This window comes from Phalacrocorax carbo, chromosome 2, assembly GCF_963921805.1.
Source record: "Phalacrocorax carbo chromosome 2, bPhaCar2.1, whole genome shotgun sequence".
In the NCBI taxonomy this organism is placed as follows: Eukaryota; Metazoa; Chordata; class Aves; order Suliformes; family Phalacrocoracidae; genus Phalacrocorax; species Phalacrocorax carbo.
The window spans coordinates 4,876,758-4,901,125 of NC_087514.1; the positions used below are offsets into that span (position 1 = coordinate 4,876,758).

Consider the following 24,368-nt stretch of genomic DNA (forward strand, 5'->3'; position numbering starts at 1 on the left):
TTAGATGAATGCATAATATATAGCTCTCTAACGACTCTTTTGCCCTTCACTGTTTTGTTGTTCTTATTTCTGTTACCCTTGAATTCCTATTTGAGACCTTGAGGTCTGAAACCTCTGTGTCTTTTTGGCTTAAAAATAATTACGTATGCTTCCACAATAGAAATAACAATGTTTGTTTTTATCTCCTTGCTAATTCTCACTGCCCTGTCTGCTCTGTTCTTTGACAAATAATTCATGATGGTTCTTGAAACAACATTCCTTTGTGATCTAGGTTTTGGAAAGCTTTTTTTGACTTAAAAGAAAAAAAAAAGGAAAAAAACCTCCACAACCCACCAGAATTACACATTGCAGCGTGTTGTGCCTCCAAAGAGTGCAGTAGTTGGAAGCGTTGTTATCTGTGTCTCCTGTAGGACATGTAAGAGTTGCTGAAATGCCAAGGTTACATTAAAGGAGTTTTCTCTGTGCCTGTGGTGGTACATCTACTGGAAGTTTGTCTAGCACACTGAGCGTGCTGTCCTCAGTTTTCTGTTATTTCTTACATCGTTAATATCTAAAACTGTCGTGTCTCGCTGGAGAACTGATTTCAGACTGTAGCTCTTGCTGCAAATGCCCCAAGCCATATGCTTGTGGCAGTGCCCATTTGCTGTAAAGGGATGTTATGCTTTGCTTTGAGAACAAGCCCTAACTGCAGAAAAATTTTTCTCCATCCATACCATCACTATTAGACTAAGAAAACACCACTATTCTTGTTAAAAATAGATTTTTCTCTTGTTTATTGGGGTAGATTTCGGTACGGCACAAAACTTCTGCAGCTGCTGTCAAGCTTGCTTTGAATGCCTTGCGCTAATCCCAATGAGGTCAATAAAATGTTTTATTTTTTAGGCACTAAGTCTTTAAATGCATGCAAGTGTTAAATAGCAATGGACCTTTTTAAAATGAAGTACAATATATGTGCAAAGATTATAATCTTCTGTTAAACTTTCGACAAACTACTTTGTGTTCTTTACTGGAAAGCTGTCCCTTAAATTCTTCCTCCCTCCCTCCGTGCTGGTTACACTGATTATCTTCAGCCTTCTTTCACTCAACTTGAATGTTCTGTAACATCAAATGAAAAAACTTAAAGCACTAATTCTAGCTTCTGAAAAACTGCTGTAACAATGGAATCCATGTGTGGGCCATAACCATGGAAACGGCATAATTTTACAGTGGTGGAACATGAAGGGAATGACTCTCCCAACTTTCTAAGAATTTGTCTTAAAAAAAAAAAAATCCATCCCCCAAAAAACTTGCAAAATACATTTTTCGTATTTAAACAAAGAAACTGAAAGGTTTTTGTTACATTGTTAGCCTGTTAATCTTTTTAACTAGTTATCCTTTTAAAAACAAAACCCCCTTTAAAAAAAAACCCACCCAGGAAAGCATTTTTCTCTTACATTGTGTTCTGGGATCTCCTTCTGAGCTATTTTTTAGTATTTTGCCTGAGGTACTTTCTTCTGGCTCTCTCCTGTTCTTGGTTGTATCCTTGGTGTTCATTTCTGTACCTGGAAAAATGTTTATATTTGGAAACGTCTACATTGTCTTGCTGAATTCCTGTCATACCTAGAGTGCAAACCAGCTTTCCTGTGTGCCGTGCTAATTTGCGTTTGAGTACAGGAACTATAAAATTGTCACCTTTTGGAAACGTGGGTGACTTGTGGTGGCACACTGTGTGTCACAAGTCTGTCATGGAAAATGACAAGGGAAATGCAATGACAGCAAGTAGTGGCGAGACAATGGGCATTTTCTGGAGGGGGGGAGGAAATTCTACTAAACCTATCACTTTTAAGAACAAGAACTCTAGTACGAATGAGGGAGTAGCTAGATGTGTGTAGAGTGCGTGTCTCAGCTTTCCCTAAGCTTGCCTGAGGGCCTGAATTGTCAGGTTCATAAAATGTCACAGTATTTCCATCAGGATTACATGATCACAGGTCAGAGTGCTGGAGATATTCCTGCTAGATCTGAACCACTGCCAGCACACAGATGTCCCTCCTTAAACATCTGAAGCAGTTTTAAAGTTTCCTGGGCTTGTTCAGAGTTAAACACGTCTCCTTTTGCTTATAAGACATTAAAGGATAAGAACATTCCTGTGATGTAGCTGCCATATTCTTAAAACCGCACTTCTGATTGAGTAGGTATTCTTATAGGTCATGTCTAAAGCCCATGACTGTCCTACATCTTCACAGAGCCATGACGGGGAGTTTAAGAACAGTAGAGATGCTGCTGGGTGAGACCAGTGATCCTCCAGCCCAGCAGTGTGCCTCGGTGGCAGCAGAAGGTGGTGTTAGCATTTGTGTGCCTGGCCCTGTGTTTTCTCAGCATCCCTGTTGTATCAGGGATGCCAGCTGGTACCTCCCTGACTAGTCTTTGTCATCTTTCCTTGTCAACCTGCTGTGAATCTGACAACTGCCTTTGAATGTGCTGATGGTACCTGCCTGCACACCCTTCTCTAGCAGGAGCTTCAGGAAGCTCACTGCCAGCTGTGAAGAGAGGCACTCTTAACCAGTTTAAGGCTGATTTCCAGTAGTTTCCTCAAATGCCTGCTACTACTCATACTGGCAGGATTTGATGAACAGTAATGATTTGTTCCCCCCCCCCCCCCCAGTTGTAAGCTGTGGTCATTCACTGTGAGCCTAATGCTCTCCCAGCTGAGGGGTCCCAGATTTTGTAGTCTGGCCTTCTGTGGCAGCTGCTCCATCCGTCGAACGCTTCAGCTGTCCTGCTCTAGACATTCTCGAGCTGCTGAGTATGCCTTAACGTGCAGAGACCAGAACTGAACACAAGATATGGATGCGTTATTATTTTGTACAGTAACATGTTTGTATGTACCATGTTTTCAGTACCCTTCCTAACAATACACAATGTTTTATTGCCTTTTTTGGGTCAGCTACTGCGCTTTGAGCTGATGATTTCAGAGAAAAGAGTGACTCAGGCTTCCTCCCACAGTTGGAACTGGAAAAAGTGCAAGTGTTAAGTGGTTAAGGAGGTATTGCTCAGAATATTTTTTCCCCTAGATGCATTACATCATGTCTATCTACGTTGAAGTGTATCCACTGTCTTTTAGCAACTTCCTTCATATTGTGAAGTCCTTCTGGATTTTTTTCCCCCATTGGCATGGCGTTTGTCTACCCATAAAAGCCTAATATCACCTGCAGACTTGGAAGATTTCACTCCCCCATTTTGTGATACTGAATAAAACCAGTTTTTCGAGACCTTACTCCAGGCTCTTCTCTATCTATACCTCTCTTCCCCATAGGCAAAAGGTTTACATAGAACTTGTGTAGCTATTGAAAATTAATTCTGTTATCTGAGTTGCTCGGATGCTGCATGTTCTGTAACGCAGTGTGTAATGAGACTGAGCCCACCTGCGCTGAGTAATGATTGAGTAATTTCTTTTGCTCTTCTAAACCTCTTTGAATGTAGCTTCCACCAAGACTTCTTCATTTAATATCGTACTCTTCAGTATGCCTGCTCTAAAATTTGGCTACTGGTGGCTTGATAGCTTTGTGGACATGCTCAATGATGTGGTGTAAATGAAGTTAAAATTTCCAGGTGCATGCTCTTTTAGTTCAGGGCAGAATTCAGCTGAGATGAAGGAAAGGACATGTGGATTACTCCTAGCATCTTAATCAGAATTCGGGTTTTTTTCTTCAATTTCAAAAACTAGTATTTAAGAACTAAGAGTGCTTTAGGAGGAGTTTCTCTTGGTGGGAGAGGGGAAATTGTGACTGGAAACTGCTGAAAGACTTTTTTGTACGTGCTATAAGCTAAGGAGACTAAACACTGCTTTTGATTTTAAATCACGGTGGATGGGAAGCAGAAGGCAGGTGTGAACAGCAGATTGAGGGCAGTGAGAAGAATGCAGCAGTTAGTTAACTACTGATTTGTCAATTTGCTGTCAGTTATGGAAGCAAATATAACCTGAACATGTTGCTGAGGTACAGGATGAGTTAGCTGACGCTGACACTTATATTGCTATAATAACATTATGCTCATGCATGTTTAAAGCTATTTGAGGTATGTCAGGTAAGGCGGTAATCGCATTGTAAATGTGCCTTGTATATATTTTGTCAAACATATAAATCTGGGGGGTTGGGGGAGTGTTTAGTGTCCTGTGCAGTACTTCAGTTGGTCATCTGGTTTTCCTTGCCTTAATTTTATGCTTCTTTTGTGTTGCAGAGGCAGCAGTTTGCATTAAAACTAATAATGGGTTAAACAGAACTTCTCAAAAAATAGAATATAGTCTGCGCACGTTTCCTGAGGAGGGTCTTGTAGCAGTTCATTCTTGGCTGTTTGCTAGTTAACCTTTTCAACAGACATAAATGAAAGCATTAAATCATTACTGCTGATACTTGCAGTTGGAGCAAAGATTTAAACAAAGATGATAAAGGACTACAGTGCAACATGGGTCTCCTACAAGATGGGGTTGTAAACAAAAGGTATGTGGTTTTTGGACACTGAATTTCTTCTGATCTGGCCAAAGCACAAAAAAACACCAGCAAGTTTTGTGGATGGAGGTGTCTGTCCTATAATGATCCCATCCCATCCTCAATTTCTTGTGACAGTAACAGATGAAAATTTACAGTTAATGGGGAATATTCAGCTGCTGCTGCGCCGAAGGCAAATGCGATAAGTATGTCAATAAGGGAAAAAACTTTGTTTAAGTAACAAAGTGGTATTTTTAGCGCTGTTATAATTGACTTACAAATATTGTGTCAGGTATTGGTGGCTGCAGATTGGGGAAGCTACTAAAAGCAAAAATAGTTTGAGCATCCAAAGACACGTAAGGGTGATCAATGGTTTAGGAAAAATGGGCCTTTACAGTGAGCCACTTCTGCCTCTCATTCTACAGAACTAATATTGGAAAGATTTGAGTCACCCTTCAAAATTGCCCTAAAATTGCCTTAATGGCAAATGATATAATAAAGGGCTGTTAATTTACAGCTCTGCAGACTGCTAAATTAGAAGCAGGTTAGGTTTAGGTTAGAAATAAAGGATGCACTTTTAATGATAAAGGAAAAAAATATATATGTGGAACAACATAACTTGTGGTTCTTGTAATCTTATAATCATATTAAACTCTTAAACAGCTTTTTCTTAGCGGGTGTGCTGTCAGAATGAATCCATTGTATCTCCAAGGTCTTTGCCCGATAGATTAGATGGTCATGGATAAATCCGTGAGTTTCTCAACAAATGTAATTTTAGAAAGCAGTGTTTTTGAAAGGTGCCTTGTGTTCTCTGCTTAATAATTTGCTTTTTAAAAAATAATTTAAAATTTTGACATAGACGATGAGATCTCAACTTGATTAAAGATTAGAGGACCATAATTTTGTTCTGCCTTTTTAGCGGAAAAGCTGCCTTTTTAGCCAGTCAGAGAATAGGAAGGGAGACTTCCAGGCTGTTGAATCCAAACTCAGAGACAACATCCTTCAGCATCAGTCACACAAAGGCTAAAAGCTGAATACGTGCCTGTATTCCTAACTGATTTTGGTACTGGTAGATAAATTAGAAAATTGCATCTTCTGTTGTGCCTGTGATACTTGTCATTCAGTTGGAAGGTTTGTTGTTGAACGACATGTGCTACTCTGCTTCCTGGAGACTGTGGTCTGTGGTTCCTCGTGTGCTGTGAGCCTTTTCACTGGGATAAGAGACCGGATCGTGAGCTGAGTGTCTGAATTCATTTCAAGGGAATACTGTTAGGTTAGAGTCAGTTCCTGCTACAGGAGAACAGGATTAAGTTTCTTGTGGTCCGCTGCCTACCACAGCTCTGGAAAGAGATCAGTGCTGCAGATGGGGTGAGAGTCTGAGCCTCTGTAGTTGTCCATGGAGCTGTACTCTCATTTTACCTTGAGGTAGGAACATGAAGCTCACAAAATATTCCTGTTTTTGATGATTAGATGTACTCTTGGAAAGAAGATGGTAAAGTCATGGCTCCATTTCCAAGAAAACATTTGAGGAAACTGCAATGCAAAGTGCATAGTTTCATAAAAACAAACACAGCATTAGAGATCTGCTAGCAAAGCATCCATAAATCACAGAAAAAAAAACCTATTTGTGTTGGGATCCACAAAGCTATTTGAGGACTATACTGCCCCAAAGCATCTCAATGGGTATAGAAGCAATAGTAGTATTCTTTCTTTAAAATATGTTCTTTTTTTGTTGTTGTTCCTCAGCGAATTCATGTAGGTAACTGACTTGGCAAGTTTTTTTTTTGGCTAAGGAACTTTCTTATTTTGTGGCACCTCTAATGTTGTTTCAACTTCTTTCCTGTTACTGTCATCTGTGTATGGTATTACAGAAACCTTGGTTGGAAAGGACCTCTTGAGGCCATCTGCTCCATCCTTCCAATATCTATTTGGGATAAAACCAGTTTTCCTTGAGAACTGGTCAACCTTTACAAAGTATGTAAAAGTTTGTAAAGAATATGGTCCAAAAATGATTTTTTCTTTCTGCCTATTTGAACTGACAGTTTTCTCCCTGCCTAGTAGCATGGTAAGACATGTAAGAATATAAACGCTGAACATGACAAATCTCTTGAAAGTATCAGTAGGAGAAGTGGTGTGTGAAATCTGATTTATTTTTAATTTCACTTTGAAGAACTACTTTGGAGCAGATAGGAAATGTTAAGGTTGGTTCATGTTGTACAGCTGTAAATGTTGTTTGTGTGACAGCCTTCACATGTGTTCAGGAAACTAGTTACAGGAGAAAGGTCAGTCCAGATCTGTCGCATGAGGGAATCCGTAGCAACAGGACAGCTACCCCAAATGCTCATAAGTGTCTCCTTACAGTCACAAACCAGATTAGGAGCCTAGCTTTTGGTGTTTTCTCTTCAAATCTCAGCATTGAATGACTTTCCTGTATAGAGATCTGAATGCTATGAAGTGCTTCAAAAAATGGGAAGGCTTTGCACAGTGAAAAAGGCACATTTGTAAGTGAAACCTGAAATAAGTAGCTACCTAAGTGTCTTAGTTTAATTCTCAGTGAATGAAGTTTTTAAAATGTTGCCAGAATCCCCTAATCTTTTTTTCAGTGTTAGATGTTAAATGAAAAACAGTATTTGGAGAATAAAGCTAAGAAGTTTCAAGCCAGGGAAGATTTGAGAGCACTGAGGAGACAGGGTAAATCTGAGGGTAAGAAATACCATCAAAGTTCCTGATGTGACTCTGCAGCTAATAAAAATACATGAAGGTGATGAACGCTTACTTGCTGTTGTGGTGTCTGGATACACAAACACACACAGAAGAGTGGATTTGATACTTTCATCTTTGCAATCGTGACAGTTTGCCTTATTTATGCTGTTATGAATTGGTATTTCTGTAGTGGCTGGTGCTTGCCGGAATTAAGATGCATTAGCCTATAGAGGACCTTGTGCTTAATGGAAATCTTTGAAAAATATGATACAAGTAACTTGCTAAGTGCGTTTACACAATTTTGAGTAGACTGATATGACCTTCAGGGTTCAATTTCTTTTGTCCTACTTGTTTTTAAATCTAGTGTGTGTCAATTAATCGTAGAAAACAGCCTCTCTTACACTAAATTGTATTAGAAGAATGTGTACTTGCAGGAAGCTGTTTGGTATAATTGTCCCAGAGGTGTAGCATCTCTTCAGTTAATGCACTTACGGAACTAATTTGCAGTGGAACATGGAAGTAAGAAATCATTACAGGGTTTGACTTCAATATAGTAACGGTGCTGATCTCGTAGGCAGCCCGTTTGCTTAGGCCCCGGTGGGGTAATGGGATCTATGTGAATACCAGCGCCTGTATGGGGAGAGATCACAGCCGAAACAGTGGCTCGGGTGTTGGGGACAGAAGCTAGAATACAATCAGGTCTGTCTTCAGTTAAAAATGTGTGTGTCTTAGCCGCAGAGCTTTCCCTGGAGGCGTTTGAAATTGCATGGCTAAATTCCTGGAATATAAATTAATGTTTTCTCCCGATCTATGTGTATACAATAATGTATTTTTCTTGTGGTGATGTTTACTGTTATTTTCTTGAAATCTGTTGTGTAGTCACACTTAACCAACTAGTCTGCTTCAGGGGTAATAAATGCTGTGATAAAACTTTCCCAGTACATCAAGAATTAGAAGAACATTTTAATGCAGCTTGTAATTTTTTGTAGCGACTTAAGTTCCATTTACACTTAAATAACACTGAAAATTTAAGAGATTAGTTTCCATCACTGTAGAAAGGTTAAAATCAAATGTAGTATTTTCTGCTCTGTGATTTTTAGTGTTTGTTTTTTTTTTTAACTCAAGTGGCTACAGTTGTTTGTATTGTATACCCTAGTGACAAGCAGGAATTTTTCTGCAACTTCATAAAAAAGTGTGCAAGAACTATCAAACACCTGTAAATACACAAAAAGTTGCAACATTTCTCTTTATTTAACTTTCCAAGTTAATTGTCACTGCAAAGTACTTTTCTGCCGGAAGAAAGCTCCATTCCTTATGCGCTGATCTGGATTCTGCGCAGAAGCTGTTGCAGGAGGAGACTTGAGGCTTTTCCTTCCTGCAGTTTATGCAGCTTCTTCCTGTCTGGTTTTTGCCTTTCTTATGTAAGAAGCTGGTTTGGTGGTGGTGGCTTTTTTTTTTTATAAAATGTACCTTAATAACTTTTTAAAATCCATATGCTCTCCCAGAACAAAGCATGCAGTGTTTTCTCTGCTGGGGTGTCCTATTGCTATTTTCATTTTGCATTTTAAGTGTGTGTTAAATTTATTCTGCAGTTTCATTGTCTCCTCGGAGAGTACCACAGTTCAGTTTTGAAAGTTTTAGCAGGCTGCCTTTAAATATCAGGTGTAACTCTCTTTGGTAGTCAAGTTTTATCATGTTTTGCAGCCACAAACATGGATTATAAATGAAAGCAAGCATGATGTTAAAACTTTCTTGATGAGAGCAGGGCTAATAAATGTATTAAGCCTTGTTATTTCTTCTAAGAGGTAGCAAAGTAGTGGCCATCTGCCCGCATAATCTATGCATCTGTTCCAGTTGCTACACCTATGGTTAAAGTTCAGTTTCCATGTGGATTTTGTACCCAATCCAACAATTTTATTACTCAACCAAGTAACTGCAGAATTTTTTTCTTAGGCTCAGTTCAGTTTCTTACTAATTTCTTCTACTAGTTCCCCTTTCTCATCTCCCCATACTTGTATTTGTTTCAGCTTTCGTTAGCCCCTTGATGTGCCCCCATGATTTGTCTCCAGTTGTCGTCCTTACAGACTTTTGAGTAATTTTTGCTTTCTGGTTCTGGTCTCTGTTCCGAACTCTGATCAGCACCTCCAGTCCCAGTTATGATCGTGTGTGCTCAGGTGACAAGTCGGTGTATGAAAAGCAGGCAGAAGGAATATAATGAGTTATAGTTTATATAATTGCCTATTCAGGAAAATTTAATGTATATGCATTTACACTCATCTTCCTTTAGGGTATAATTTTTAATATGATCTATTTAGACTCTGAGGCAGTGGTTCTTGTAAAGTTTATTGCAGCTCAAGACAGCCTTGGCATTTACTATAAAAAATGTTCAGCAAACGTGCCTCGAGCCTCAGGACAAAAATCACTCTCCTTTCTTTTAATATTATTTCTTGTGTTCCATACTTACCCATTCGTAAGCTTGGCTACCGTTTCTCTAAAGGTTTAAAAATAAAGAAAAACATACAATAATGTGCTTTTCATATGCAAAGACTAACTGACACTTTCAGCTTTGAAATTCCGTAGGTGATGATGGTGAAATCCGTATGCAACACTTAATTTGCACGTAGTGACCTGTATTCTGCTGTAGTAATGACACTCATTGCCTAGCAGTATAATCTTTGTCCTTCAGTTAGGTGGGTAGAATGTAATCTTGTTAATGAACAGGGTGAGACAAGGAAGATGCTTGCGATTTGCATGTGGCATGCCTAGCAGCTAGTAAATTGCTTCAAATAGTGTTTTACTAAACAAGTACAGCCTTGCAGAAAAATGATTAGGCCAATGCAATTTTCGAGCTATTTTTCTTTCTCTTTCTGAATGTATTCCTTTATCGTTACAGATATTTCAAGACCTTCCTTGCCAGCAGGTAAGTTCTCTTTCATTTATATCTTGATGTGGCAGCAGGCAGCTTTTAAGGGCTTGCTTGCAAGATTGTCATGCTTTTATATAATCAGAATATTGGTTCTTATTGGCACTGTCATGGTACTTAATCATGTGGGGATCTGAGGTCAAAAAACCTGTTGAGGTACAGGTTTTTTTGTTTTACATTTAAGAGTATTTTGACAAGGGGAGGAGGTAACCGAGATACAAGTATATGCAATTGTTATGTGTGTGAAAAGGTTAATGCTTGAAACGACTCAGCGCAGCTGTCAGAAGAACAGATTAGCAGCAGCCACAAATAGTGTTAGTAGTGAATCAGAGGGACAATGTGCAAGGAAATGCGGATGGGTGGTTTATGGGTGGAAGGAATCTCCCCAGATGTTATTGGGGAAAGTGATGGACACGGTCACTTGCCTGAGGGGTCACAGGTGACTTGTGCCAGAGCTGGAAATATCTCTCTGCTCTGTTGGACCCTGTGTCTCCTGTCGATGGTGTTTAGAGATGAAAAAAACCCCTAAACCCTAAACCAAAAGCAGCAAAAACCCCAAACTCCAAAAGACCTGATTTTTTTTAAAAATAGCATTTTTTTTGTTCATTGTTTGATACATTTGGTCTTTAACCAAGTATTAAGCTTTATAAATTCACTTGTGCTGTGGGCTCAAGTTGTGCTGTAGAGCTCAGAATGACTGTCTTCTGTTCCCCAGCTTTTTGTCCATCTATTCACCTTTGTAATGTGAATTCCAGAGTCATAACCATAGTGTGCTTTTACTCCTGGTTGAGCAAGTTTGGGTTTACATGTTTGTTTGTCAGGCCTGCTGCCTTTGTCCTCGCTGTGTGGGGGTGATTTCACTTATGTTTCATTCTTTTATTTCTTCTTACTGAGATATGCTTCATGTCTGTCCACAAAATATCTTTTCACAAATGAGTATCTGAAGTATAATGGTACTTAGTCAATATGAATCTGCTTCAGAGGTGGTTGCTCTTTGTTTGAATCAGATGGCAATTTCAGTTAAAAGTGTGGTAGTTGGTATGTTGTCTTTCCGCAAGTGGCTGTTCTGGAAAAATACAATGTTTGCTTGAAGCAGTGAAAAGAACTTTAAATGTGGAAAAACTTGGTGGTTTTTTTTCTTTTAAGGAAGGCATCTTAAAAATGATTTTGAGTGCTGAGAGTGGTTGTCAGGAAGGCAAATACTGTGGAGAATATTGGAAAAATTAAATGTCTGGTCTTTAGTCAGGCTGATGGGAAGATAAGGGGTGTCGTGGTTTTTCTGCGGCTCCTAAAAGAAGTGTGTGTGGTGAAACTTCTTCAGAGTTTCCATTTGGGACTTGAAGAGTTTGTCTGATACTGTGAATCTGAGTCACAATGAGATTATTCTTTTTAATCTGGGTATGTGGCGGGGGTGTCCTAATTGTATTTTTCAGCTGTGTTATTGAAGCATTGATAGAGGGTAAAAATTTGGCCAGGATTTTGAAATGGTAACCTTTTTACATGGTAAGGCAAGAGGCCTTTATAGAGGGTAGAAAATCTATATATCACAGGTTGCCTGTATAGCAGGAATTTGAGCATATTCACTGATAAGCTAACTAAGGAAATATGTTTTTAAAACATGCTTAAAGTACTGTCAAAAGAGAGGGGTGTGTCAAGTGGAGTCCCACAGAGGTCTGACTTGTCCTGTGGTATTACAGTATTTTCATTAATGACCATGATGACAGGCTTTATGTGCCTATTCAATCTGCCAGTAACACCAATATGAAAAGAGTTATGGGTACATTGGATTATGGGATTAAAATTCAGAAGAAATTTGATGAATTGGAGAAATGGCCAGGATAGGAGATATATTGCATTTGAATAAAGATGAGGTTCTGCATTCAGATGGGAAGTCTTAATCATCAGAACTTGCATTTGCAATAAGTAGTATTTTCTTATTTCAAGTTTTGAAAAACTTCTGATCTTTCTTCTGGTGCCACTTTTAGCAATAAACAATAGATGTCACTAGAAGTGCACTCACTTTTGCCACCTGGTTTTAGTACTCTAAATTTGCATAATACAGTGGGGGGTTTTGCAGTTGGGAGAAGACTACTTAAAATGGTCTTTATTACAGTGTCTTGTTTGAGGTTATATTGCATGTATACCACTGACTATAGCAAATTTACCAAGGTCATCCAGGACATTGCCTTTTCACTTTGATTTCACAGCAAAATCTTAATGTGAAGAAGGATTATTTGTGCACTGTTGGACCCATTAGTTGATTAGGTTGTTAGTTAAATCATTACTCAGGAGAGTTATCCTACATTAATCTGTATCACTGCTTTGAAGTCTAGGGGTAACTTGGTTTTTCACTACCTTATATCCATGGCCTCAATTACAAGCATAGAGAATTTTTGGAATGTGAAGCAGTAGGGACTTGGAGGGCAACTTGCTAAAATATTATCATTTCAAAGCCAAATAGAGAACACAGTATTTCTCTCTATACGTGAAGTTATCTTGGAACACCAGTGTGTTCACAGTATGCCTGGAGGAGTGAAGACTAATTTCCTTTGGTAGATGCAGTTAAATTTTGTCTGTTGGCACTGTTGGGATTAAAAACAACCCCTCCTGGATTTTGTCGCTTGCTGAATTTAAAACAGGTATGGCATCTGTGTGGTGCAGGTGACTTTTCTTTAGACTTGGTCCTCTGGTCTTAATCCTGTAGTACAAATAGGTATTCGTTATCACAATCAAGAAATAGCGAGAAAGCAAAAAGCTATACCAAACAACTATACCAGGTAGCTAGAAGAGAATAAAGAGAAATAAGAAATGAGCATGTAGTGGATTTTTGGTTAAGAATGGAATGAAACATTCCCCCAGAATGGAATCTTAGGCATGGACACTTGTTCCTGATGACTCTGTCCTTCAGAGACCATCTGGTGAGTCCAGTAAAATCTTGCTGTCCTAGCATAAGGTATCAAAAAATTGATAGGAAACCAGCATCCTTTGAGTATCTTAACTCCAGATACGCAGTACATTTTAAGTCCGCCTGATGTTTGTGTGCGTTTTTTTGACATACAATGTAAAACTTAGGTAAGCACCAGCCACACACAGTCATTGTTACCTTGAAATATTAGATGGCTTTGGAACTAGTTTAAAAAGTTGTTACACAATTTCAGCTTGGCGTAAAGAAGCTGTTCTTTCTGAAATTAAAAACACATCCCTATTCAGTCTTTCGTTAGGGTGTATGGCCTTGCTTCTTACATAAGGCCTGCTAGTGTTCCATGTAATTAAACCAGATTAATCTATTGGCACCTTCCACAGAAGCACACTGCCTCAAAACAACCTGCTGCTGCCTTTTTCTCTTACCTCCCGGATACGAGGTGGGGTGTTTAATGCTGTGATGTATAATTAGATCTTCCTTATCCTAGATCTACACCTGGCTGTGTGATGAACTTAAATATAGCAACTTGAAATGCAACATAGCTTTTCAGACTAGAATTAATAGAAAGTATCCACCCCATTGGGTTTCTTTAATGATGTTAAAAGATGGAGAATTAAAAATCAGTTGAGAAATTGCAGTAGGAAGAGTTGACAGAATTGAGGATATACAGAATTCTTAAAATAAACGTTCACATATATTACGAGGGTAATATCTTCTGCAGTGATTGTTCATGTAGCTGAGAACAAACTCAATAACATGAGCAGAGAACTGTTAGAGTTTCTGCTTAAAGGGGGGGAAGTAACCAACTGTGTAGTCAAAAGTAAAAAAGTACAAAATAGTGGCTTTTTGATTTGTCACTTCAATTTTAAATAAGTATGTACATGTTGCACTAAGATTGGAAACAGTTCCTCACATGTCAGAATGCATGATATGGTGCTTAAGGGATTACACAAGGGAACCTGCACTGTCTTTTTCACTTAAAAGTAGTATTTTCAGTAATCCTTTTGAAAATCACAATTTCTTTTTTGTAGGAATCTTTGCGAATTTTGTTAAGAATTCTGATTTTATTCAACAGTAAACTTAATGCTCACATATTTGTGATGGTTTCAGTTGTAAATTTTTTATTTGCACTTAAATTAGGAGGTCCTTTTACAAATGAATGAGGATGGAACTGAAAACTTTACAGTTTATGAAATGGTAGTGCTATGAAGCTAAAATAGCTGTCTACATGCCTCTTATGGCTCAGAAGATGTGAGAAGGCTTTACTACTTTTGATGAAAATATGCCTTATAATTTTAAATCTTTTCACTATCTGCGAGGTACGTGCTATTTCTAGACTTAAATACTGTATCACAAAACTTGTGTTACTACTGGATGAGATTATTGCTGACCAAGCTTAAATGTCACTTTGAGGAAGTTTCCCTTGCTAATTCTCTGCTAAAACTTTCTATTTTAAAATTTTATTGAGTAGGTTTAACAATCTAACCATCTGTACCTCATAAAATGCATTTTCCCATTGTCCTATACATCTGATACTTGGAAAAGCAATATATTTATCCTTTGTGAGCTATTGCTGTTAAGTATCGGGGCGGGTGTCTGTGTGTTTTGGGGTTTTTTGCATTGAACACTTTGGGGATGTGGGGAGATGACAGCTAAGGTCTTGACATTAGATCTATCTATTTGCAAGCCTTTCTAGTGAAAATTTCTATGCTTATTTTGGCTGCACTTTTGGCACTGCCTTCTTCCCTGCACTCCCATCCATATTTTACAGCTGATGTCCACACAGTTCAATAGCAACAGCATGGTTTGGTAAGAAGAAGGTAACATTTTTATCAGTGATCTTTGTGGTAGTGTTGAGGTGATAAGACCTATTAACCACCTCACTAAAATTTAGGTAACTTAAAATTTTTGTCTTTTTCCTTTAGAAATTGGTGTTCTTATTAATCTTTTGCTTGTAGTGGCTGGCCTTCACCTGGACTTCAAGCTGCTGATCACAACCCTTTGAGCCTGACAGTCCAGACAGTTTCCAGGTCATTTCACTGTCCATTTATTTAGTCCATACTTAATCAGTTTGTCTATTAGGATATTGTCATGGGAGACAGTGTTGAAAGCCTTGCTGAAGTGAAGGGAAGCAAAGTCCACCAAGCTAGTACTTTCACCATAGAAGTCTGTCAGGTAGATCAGGCATAAATCCCCTTCATAAATCCAGGCTGACTATTTCTGATCACCTTTTTGTCCTCATATGTTTAGAAATGGCTTCCAGAGTTATTTGCTCCATCATCTTTTCAGGAATGGAGATAAGGCTAATGAGTCTGTAGTTATCCAGGCCCTCCCTCCTTGCCCTTCTTGAAGACAGGAGTTCCATTTGCATTCTTCCAGCTGTCAGGAGCCTCCCCCGTTTGCCATGACAGCCTGTAAAATGGTTTATAGTTAAGAAGCTTGCCCTGGCTGCAGACCATTGTTTTTGTGGGAGTGTGTATAGGGATAGAGGAAAAAGGAGGAGATGGGGTAGAAGGAAAGAAGTTTCAATATAGAGTCTTGAAAGTAGGATTAAAAAAAATCAGGAGTATTGGGAATGATGTGGCACCCATAAGAACTGCTTTAGTCTGTTTTGATGCTCAAAGAAGGTGAAATTTGATATATTTATCACTTAATGGGGCTATGACATGATTGCATGAGGAAGTAAGGAGTAGGAGTTGAGGACATGAAAAGTCTTTCAAGTCCTATGTCTTATGCTCTTATAAATGTTGACAAGCTGGGTTAATAGTCTGTGAGTTTAAAACAAACAAATAAACAAAAAAGGCAATTCAGCACATTCCTCTGCTGTTTCCTGTTTGTAGTTCTGGCACCCAAGGTTTTGGGGACGTACACGCTGCTGTGAGGACTGTTTGTGCTTATTCCTATGCAGTCAACTTGAAGTGGAAGTGTTCCACTAGTCAAGGGTGCATCATATACAAACTGTATTACTTAAATATGTAGTATGTAACATTTTTTCATCTTTGTTCTAATTCATTGCTATTTTAGGTTAATTTGGAATTTTTTATCTGCTTCCTTAGAAATTAATATTGTAAATGATGTCTTCAGAATAGGAATTTTGCAGTTCAGAGGGATAAGGATACTTTTCCTAGGGAAAATTGTTCAACTTATTTTTTCAAGTGACAGAAGGTGGTGTGGGTGAGAACCAGTGCTGCTCCGCTCCAGATAATTCAAAGCTGAACTACATAACTGAAATCAGGCTATTTCAAGTTAAGTAATCTGCACATTTTCTCCATTCTTTTAGCTAGTGTACTTGATTTTATTCCTAGTTTGGAAAGTTTGTTTTAGACATGCTAAGATTGCATATATTCTCTCATTGAGGATGATGGACAAGAAATTTGAGCTTCAGTGTCATACGGGCACCTGTTGACACTCCTCAGCCAGGTTTTCCAGGAAGGTGTTTGTACTCTTCCATTTGAGAGGTGGGTAATTTATACCTCGCATAGTTAGGGGTGCAGGGAAGGGGGGTTGTCCAACACTTTATTTTAAACATACTAAGAGTTGGCATTCTTTCTTCTGGACGGGGGGGGGGGGGGGGAAGGCAAGGTTTTGGCAGAGCTTCTGGACAAAACATAAAAGAAGAAAACCCTGGAAATTGTTTGGGGGGAAGAAACCTCATAGGGCAGAAGCTATTGAATTTTATGGATTTTGATCAGTAGTAATATCAGAGGAATTTTAGGAAGACTTAGAACTCTGTACTACCTGCTGTCAAAAAATAACTTGTAGTAATGCTTTGCTTAGAACAGGATGCTTACTTGCTATGAGAAAAAGTTTACCTGTTTTGGAGTTGAAGGAACACAGACTGAAAATGGTTATTTGTGGGTTCTGTGCCATTAAATTTTTTCTTCCCTTCTGTTGAAACAAAAGGGGTGTCTAGGAACTGGCAGCTCAAGTTAAACTGAGGCAGTCTATAAATGCTCTTCTATGACTGAAGTGAAGAAGGTTCATTCCAGTGGCTGGCAGTTGGCAGGAAAAGCCGAAAGGGCATCGATGAGGGTTATTCAAGTAGTGTAGTTGATCTAGATCTAAAGTATAATGTTGTTTGGACTCCACCACGGTTATAGAAATGTGACATTTCTCATGTTTCTGCGGGAGAAACTAATTCTTGGCCTTGGGGAGTAGCTGTATGATGAATGCTGTTGCACTTCTCAAAGTGGAGGTTGCTGCTGGCTTGCAGTAGAGTGGTGGAGTGGATGCACTCATTTCAGCGGGTACGTTTGTAAAGAGCTGAGCGAGTGTCCCTGTTCTAGCCCAATATAGCAAAACCTGCTGGAATGAGTCATCCTTTTTAGCCAGGCCTGTTGTGACAGGACTTGGGGGAATGGTTTTAAACTAAAGGAGGGTAGATTTAGACTAGATCTAAGGAAGAAATTCTTTACAATGAGAGTGATGAAACACTGGCACAGGTTGCCCAGAGAGGTGGTAGATGCCCCATCCCTGGAAACAATCAAGGTCAGGTTGGATGGGGCTCTGAGCAACCTGATCTAGGTGAAGATGTCCCAGCTCACTGCAGGGAGGCTGGGCTAGATGACCTCTGAAGGTCCGTTCCCACCTAAACCATTCTATGATCCTGATAGTAGCAGAGTATGCAAAACCTGCTCTCTGTTCAGGTCACTGTTTGTACACAATAAGTATAAATTTCCAGTGCTGTAGTTGCGCATCAGCGGGAGAGGGTTGTTTTTACATTGTAAGACTGTGGCTGTACTTGCTTTAAGCGTGCACCTGCTGAGTTACCCGGGGACATTGTGTGGTTGCAAATTTTAGAAAAACTTCTGGAAGGGTATTTGGAAGTTCCTAATCGCTTATCAGGATATTTTTTTTTTAGTGGCGGTTTTTTTTAGTTTATAAAAGTTTTTGTGACAGGCAAGGTAAGGGGTGGGTATCTGCTAAGAGGACTGGAGAATGCATCTATCTTCTTTTACAGGAGAAAAGAAAAAAATCCAAGAGCAGAGCTAGCCTCGCAAATGGAGGACAGTGAGCTATAATCAGGGCATCAGGATGTTGTGAATGAGAGATTCTGTTGCTGCTTTGCAACACCAAACTGTCAGTGGCAGTCACTGAAAGTATCTTGTTCTGGTGCAGAATTACTTAAGGAAAACACAAAACTTTGAAGTAGTGCATAATTATGGTACAAAAATATGTTCTTTACCTTGTCCTGTGAGCAATATTCTGCTTATGCCCATGATGCATTCACTCTGTGTTTGACTGCTCCACAGAAAGTACAGTTTCTCCTAATTTCTGTAACTCCTTCAACTCTTGCCGTTCTTTCAACGTAGATGCATGATGCACTTCACAGCTTTCTGGGCAAGCTTCTGTTAAATTCACACACCACATTGGTCTCCTATTCAGTTAAATTTGCATCCCATAGTGTAGTGTCCTCAGTGTGGAAGCAACCTAAATGGAGCAATAACTGACTGAGCCTTGACGAGTTTTTCAAGATTTTTACCCCTTTTTGTTGTTGGTGGTGGTTTTTGTTTTTGTTTCTCCCTGTTGATAAAACACAAAAGGTATTGGAGAGAAAGGCTTTCCCCATCCCTCCGTTTTGTCAAGAAGTTAATAATTCTACAGTAGGTTTTGATGAGACTTGAAGCTTTTTTGGATGAGTGCCTTGGAGGTGCTTGCAGTAGTGTCCGAGTATGTTAGTACCTAAGGTTTTCATAGCAACTATGAAGTAAAGGAAGGGTGGGGATGACAGTGTTACTGAAAGAAAGATTCTGAAAATCAAGTTGGGTCTTGTGTAGCTGGTTTATATAAAATGTTAGTTGTTAGAGTGTGTTTTTTGTTCTGAGACCTGGGTTGGGAGTGGCTTGGGATCTTCTCCCAAAATACACATGAACTTGTTTGAAGTAGAACGTCACAGGCCACAGTGAACCAAGAGAAAAAACATTGCATGGCTGAACTTTTATCAACAACTTTAAGTTATGCCTAAAATGACCCTAAATAAAAGATATGAGCTTTCTTTTACTCTAGTTTTTACATCCTTGACAGCTCTTAATGTCAAGGATGAGCTCCGCTACTTTGCTTGTGTAGTTGGCTAACAACTTCATATTTGTGCAGGTTTTCTTTGCTCAGCAGATGACTAGAAAAAGGAAGTATTAAGGAAAATTGTAGATATTGTACCTAACTCTCTATTTTTTTAATTTTCAGAAGGTGAGGAATATATTTAAGAAAATACCCAAACAGCTTATATCTGTTTCCTCCAGGCCTTTCCCTCGTTGGTTGATAGCTGGGGATCAATAATTTGTACAGGAAAAACTGCAGAAGTTTTGTCAGACATACGGAAGGGTCAAACTTAAAAAAAAAGAAAAAAATCTGTTCTTGTAGCAGGCACGTTTTTTTCAGAATTTTATTTTAATGAGGGGCCAGAATAACAGAAATGGTGTGTTTAAACGCCTGTGCTTCCATTTGTGGGCTGGAATTACCCTTGAGTTGGATGTGAAACCTTTTAAAAATTCTGATGAAATTGTTTAACTCTGCCACAAAGATGTGTGTGAGATTGTCTTCATTTACTAATTATCCCTTTAAAAAGATCTTTAAAGTTTCTAGGTAGTCTTCATTCAGATTACTTGCTGGAATAGTTTCACATGGTTTTATTTTTATTGTTAGGTTTTTTCACAGCAATGTGAGAAAACTCTTTCTGTGAAAGTCTTAATATGGAGAAATACTGGATTAATAGGCTTTATGTTGTGATCCAGATTTATCTGCTTTTCAAATTAAAGCTATAAAGGCTGGCTGGGCCAGGGTGTAAGCACACATGGTTGTGGTTGGAAGTTTGCTCCACTAAGACACAAAGCCATTTTGCTGGAGCTTTTTGTGAAGTCCCTGCAGGATAAGGAGAAAACCAGCCACAGCCATGTGTGCTGAACTGCTAATGAAAACGTAGAATGCAACTAAGGCTTCTAGTCTCAGTAACACATTACTGATTAGCATTAAAATTGCTGCTGTCTGTTCCATGGTCAACTATGCATCCTCCAAGAGGAGGAGTAGAAGGTGTTATTGAAACTTGAGGCCTTATGATAGAGAAAATAAATGATAGAGAAGGGTGGGGGAGCCAAATGGTACAATGACATGTTAGAGGTAGTTGTGATTGTTGAGGTTTAGGAAGCATCAGTAACTGAATTATTGGTATTTTTATATAGAATTTATTAAGGAAGGGTTTTAAGTAGAAATTTGAAGGACAGTGATCAGGCTTTGTCTAATGAGCTATGTCCCTCAAAACTTGAGGGGGTGGAAAGGAAGTCTGTTCTTATACCCCAAGGCAGAATTGACTGGACTGAAGTAATTCCTCAAAGATATTTAACCTATTAAGATGGCAGTTTCACAGCTCCTTCTGCAATTTAAAATTTTTTTACTATGCTTTCATTTCAGGGTGCTTGAACTTCTCTGCCACCAGTTTTTAGTTTAATATGCTTTGCTCTCCATGTCGTGGTGGCAGGATAAGGCTTACAGTAAGGCTTACAGTTTTCCTCTGTTCATGCATTCACTGGTTTTTGTGTCTGATTGTCTTTAATACTGTGTCTTGGTTGAAATGCATCAAATGGGATTGTGGAGACCAATACCACAGGTTTTTTGGAAGTGGTACTTGACAGCTCAGTACCACGCAAGAGATGAGCTCTTGGCTCTGTCAGATGCTGTTACGTGCTGACAATGTTGTTCCTGTGATGTCTGGTAATGTAGGTCATTCAGGCTGCTGTCAGAAAGGGGTTTTTATAATGTTCTATCACTGCAAGACATTGGATATTTATTTAATACCTCTTCTCCTGGATTGGAAGAAGGGCTGTGCCCAAAGAGTCAGCCGTATCAGTTGATCTTGTAGATTTTGGTCTTGCCTAGTTTAATTTTTATAGGAGTATTCAAGAATGTGTCTTCAGCTTCAGCACAGCACTGCATTTTGTGCTTACGTTGTCCTCAAGTCAACAGATGAAGTTTAGCGTTCTTAAAGTTCAGCTGAATTTGGAGCTACAATGAAGAGGATGTATTTGTCCGCTCACAAATTCAAGTATTATAAAAGGGTGTGGACTGGGGATATTTGCAGTCTTTGAAATACTGAGTGCTGTTTCATGTAGTTTCACAGCTGACTAGATAAACTAACTTGAGCTTTATTTGGTGGTGAGCTCCTAGAAGCTTTTTTAAAACTAAGCAACATGTGCTTGTGTTTTGTGAGTGCTTTGATACCACCCTGCAGGTATGTTCATAGGTAAACATAACTTGTTCAACAGCACTGTGCTGACAACAAACTGTCTTCTGTAATTGGGAGAACAAATGAGGCTATTTAAGGTGGTGGATTTGGCGTCAAATAAAAGGTTTTGTGTTACCTGAAGATAACCTTTGATTCCCCATAATGGAGCATAAAATGATTGCCTGAGGAACTGCTCCTTGAAAGTTTATTGCTGTTCTCCTGAAGCAGTAATATAGGTGAAAGCTCCTGTAAAGTGAACATCCCTTCTTGGTATAAAATTGGGGGAGGGATTGATTAAAGTCACAGGAGTTGAACTTTCTATGGTTTAGAGGCTCAGCTACACCTGGACTCTAACAGAGGTTCTCCTAAACAAAACATCAAACTCTGTTTGAAATTTCTCATGCAACAGTTCTTAATCCAAATTACACGAATCAGAGAAGGAAAGGGGGATTTGTGTCTAACAACATTTTCTTGTTTTTTAAATACAGTAGTCTTTGATAGGCTAGGCATGGAATTTGTTTGGTTAATACAGCAGCCTTAATGCTTGTATTATAAAACTTTTAAAAGATGTTATGTAAAAATTAAATTTTAATTTTGGACTTCTTAGACATGAAAGGTATCAGCGCTGGCTTGTTGATTTGTTCTGTAACAGTGGAACTTTAAAATTAGTGATTTGTTTTTGCCTATAAATATTTATTTATAGGTAGGGGATTTATGCTACGCTCATCCTTCACTAAGAAACACACTGGTGGAACAGTTAACATTGTGTTTTTAAATATAAATAGAATATTGTTGCATTATTGTGAGCTCATGGATTATTTTTTAAGTTTGTAATTGCATTTAATGGTTTGGGAGTCTGAGGAATTGCTAATGTTATATTTGTGTTTTGTTATATTGTGTTTTATGTAACACTGGGAGTCTGAAAATGATGTGTGTTCTTCTGAGGTGCAGTGATACATAAATCAGGTGCAACTTAGTTGTAAATGTCTCTTCAGCACAAAGTTTTTTGGTAAGCTGTTGTTCTAACTTTGTATTTCACATATGGAAGAGAAGCAGGACAAGGGAGATATGTCCAGACTACATAATTTCTGGTAAATTAAGTGGATCCTCTGTGGCTGCAGACCTTTCTTACTCCTGTGTAACTGGTTATTAGGTAATGAGAGAGAAAGCAGCCCAGATATGAACAGACACTTAAGAGATTTGCTTGACCCATAAGCAACTTCATTTTCCTATATCCTTCTTAGAAGATGTGACTAATTATTTCGGGGGGTGGTGGGGTGGTTAAAGAAGCATCTGTGAGGTCAACTGATCCACTCAGGGATCCCTTCCACAGTACAAAAGTAGTCCTTGCAGAATGCATTATCTTTAAACAGCATCAAAGGGGTGGGGTCCTCCCCCTTCACATACCTTCTACTGTGTTTACCTCATAAACAGAACATTTTCCTCATAAATAGAGGAAGATTGATAAGGTCCGGAAAGGTTCTGGTGACCATTTTGGGATAGCTTTGTCTCACTCCTCCTGTCAGACCTCTTCTTTCTCCCCACTTGAAAGTTGAAGAGAAGCCGTGCAAACTGATAAGCACAGTGAGCCTGTCACAGAGCAAAATTATCAACCTTTATTTTGCAGTAAAACAAGGAGCAGGATGTGTAGGGTTCACTTTTTCTTCTCTTAGTTTTCCAGGTCTCCATGAAGCAGATTTTTGCCTTAAGCAAAAATTGTGGAATTTTGGAATTGTGAAGGAACTTCTTTGAGAAGTCTTGAGGATAGCAACAGTTTTGTTGTTTGTTTGGGGTTGGGTTTTTTTGTAAATAGCATAGAACAAGAAGAGGCAGAAGATTGGAATCAGTGCCCTAAGGAAGGAGTAATTTTAAACCATTCTCAGCTTCCATGGCGCTGACTTTATACTTTGCTGCAGTAAGCCTTCAAAAAGTAAATGGAAGGAAGTGGGAGAAAATGAGCGGGTTAGTCCACCCACAAGAAAATCTGCTACAACTTTCATGCCTGAAAATTAATAAAACCCATGTGGGTTTAAAAAATGGCTAGTCTTTATTTATGAAATAATAAAAATAAAGTGAACTTAGTGGTCCTTCTGCCATCTGTTGTCTTGCCTGCAGGGGCTAGGAGGCTGCATGCTGTCTGGTCTGCTGCTCAATGTCAGAGGATCCTTTGGGAAGGGGAAGTATGGGAAATTTCATTAACACTCCGTTCCTCCTTCTCTCCCCAACATGCTGCTGTGTTTCCCTTCCCCACTGCAATACTACGAATAGGTTGAGATTTGAAAATAAAAGCAGTGAATTCTGTCAACTACTATCTTATAATGTAGTTCAGAGGATAATAAGGCTAATTAGGTGACCGTGGCCCAGAAGGTGAGAAAGAGTTGCTTTAAATCTCTGCATATTTCAGGAGTACCTTAGATATATGGTACTAATAATGCTCACCAAATGGAGGAAGATAACAAATCCAGTATTGTATTGAATTTATGCCAGAAGAATGTCTTGAGCAGAGATCCAAAGTGGTTTATATTCTAGAATGAGTTCATGGTGGGATACTGGCATTGTCTTCTGGTCAGCTGAAGCACTGTAGTATGAATCTTGTGATGTATTTTCTTCTTTTCCTGGCTATCAGCTGCCCTGGGTTGAATCTAGGAAGTGTGAGCTCCACTCTGTCATACTCGTTCAAATCTCAAGCATTCTCTGAGCAAGAAATCTTAACACAGGCACCATTAGAAGTTCAAAATGAGGTCTAAATTCATAAATCCAAATTTTTCATGTGATTGATGGGAACCTCACAAAAGAACACTTAGCTTTACAGTGAAGGGATGTTTCTAGTAGTTTGCTTTGTGCCTTTTTAAAAAATGGATTCTCTAAGGTTTACTTCCTAAGTCCTCATTACCTTTTTCCTTCAGGAAAAAAATGGGCTCATCTAGTCTAGAGCATGGAATTAGAGTTTGTCCATATTGCAGAGAGTCAATTGAATTCATGGAGATGTTGCTTCTCAGTTGTGCTGAATTATTTCTGTCGGAGGACTGGGCTTTGGGTTTTGATCCTCAAAATAATATGGCATTTGCCTTTAAGCATTCTGATAGATAAAACTGATAGTTAAATTAGAACATCTCTGGTGGCAGTATAATGATGACAGAA

The 24,368-nt window shown here is 38.8% G+C and overlaps 1 protein-coding gene across 3 annotated transcripts in view; it reads left to right on the top strand.

Moving 5' to 3' along the window:
- The window catches only part of PTK2 (protein tyrosine kinase 2), a 233,649-nt gene that overhangs the window by 32,213 nt on the left and 177,068 nt on the right, over positions 1 to 24,368 (top strand). For all 3 annotated transcript variants that reach the window (XM_064442021.1, XM_064442023.1, XM_064442022.1), the window contains exon 3: positions 10,060 to 10,086. The gene's annotated coding sequence lies outside the window, so the exon portion shown is untranslated. The remainder of the gene's footprint in view (positions 1 to 10,059; positions 10,087 to 24,368) is intronic.